The sequence below is a fragment of the Ceratina calcarata genome, unplaced genomic scaffold (genome assembly GCF_001652005.2).
Source record: "Ceratina calcarata isolate Rehan_Ccalc_2016 unplaced genomic scaffold, ASM165200v1 scaffold474, whole genome shotgun sequence".
Classification (NCBI taxonomy): Eukaryota; Metazoa; Arthropoda; class Insecta; order Hymenoptera; family Apidae; genus Ceratina; species Ceratina calcarata.
Window position 1 is genome coordinate 88,463 of NW_017171570.1, and position 1,738 is coordinate 90,200.

Below are 1,738 nucleotides of genomic sequence, written 5' to 3' on the forward strand. Positions count from 1 at the left end.
CTATAGTTTACAGTAGTAAATAATTAAACTACGACATTTCAAAGTATTTCCCTTCACCATTGTGCAACTTCCAAGATACGTTGCTGTAATAAATTTAACTATAATACAAACTCAAATAAAATTCAGTATTTTCACAGAGTTGTAAACTCAATTAATGCTATTTCAGATCTGTCGTGCCAATATTCTGGATCAGATAATCATCTGTTGGAGGCTGACGGGGCGTGGCACTAGGAGATGCGAGTCCTACCATTGGCTCACACCTGTAAAACCGCTGACTATCGCAATTGCTCCTACCAGTATATGAATACTGTAATCGAAAGATCAAATAAATTTCAACTCTTCATTCAAAAGAATCATTCTTCCACGATATGAATAACAAAGCAACGTCACCGACCTGTTTTTAATATTAACGAGCGTTTGACTTTTAAAACGAGTTCCTTCCACGAGTACGAGAATGAAATCGCGGAAGTTGCTACCTTGTTCTGAGTAAAGTGTCAACAATTCCAGCAAATCATGAAAATTCAAAGAGATCGCTTCCAGGGAACAAATTACGAGACAGCCTGGTAGTTTTTCCACGAAGCAGCTCGACTAAAACAATCGATGACGAGCCTGCTTTCTAATAATGTTACACTCAAAACCGTGAATAAACCGCTGATAACATATTCAATTCTTTGAAATTATACATTAATTACAGAACTTGTTATGTACTTTGTATTGTAATATTTTAAACATGTGATAGGAACAATTATATTCTACGCAATGAATTGTGTTTAAAAGAACTCGAACATTGCACTAGTGTGCCAATTTATTTATAAGAAATTCGACGATTAAATTAGTTTAATTATTAATTCGAGGATTAAATCGTTCACTTGAACTATACAGTATAAATTGCCGTTCTGTGAATTTCAAGTGAACGCGTTAATTATAAATACGCGTTTCATGCTTCAGTAAAATACCAACGCCTTAAAAATTGAGCGATAAATAATTAAAAGTTTCTAACGCTGAAATACATTTCCGGGTTTCCCCGAACTACAAAATGGTGATTCCCCGAAACATAACCAACCGAAACGTTTTGCATACTAATCTCACTTACTATTGTTTATATTCGGTAAATTCCCCTGTTTCTTGTTCCTCCTATTGAAATTAACATTAGATAATGAAATGATAAACATTATATCTCCGACGTGAAAATATTTGACATAGACATTTGACCAGTCTGGATTTTTAATTATTTTAAAATGGCACTACCAATTATTTTACAATTCTCATTAAATTTTATACAAGAATCCCTCAAAATCGTATGCAAAATGGTACCAAAATGGTGCAGAACGATATATACATATTTGAAATTGTACATTTATTGTGTGGCACAAAACTGAATTATTCAGATTTAAAAGATAGATGAAAAGACATTGGATGCTTAAGTATCTGGAAACTCGAGCATCATATTGCAGCTTGTGAGACGGACTACTGACTACTGACAGGGTCGACGCCCGGCGAAGGCCGCTAACGACGCCTAATCTTTTCCAAGAAGTTGTCACAACTCGCCGCTCTTCTGGTATCGAGCCTCGTTCAAAGGATCAGCTTACGCTTCTCGATGTATGTACATTGGAGTCAACTATAATTTACTTAATTGATAGTTATTAACGCAACTTTCAACTGTACTGCTGTATCTGTTTTGTTACATTTCTTTCTCGAGGACAATGTACGATGGAAAATCAGAACATAAATTAGGTAC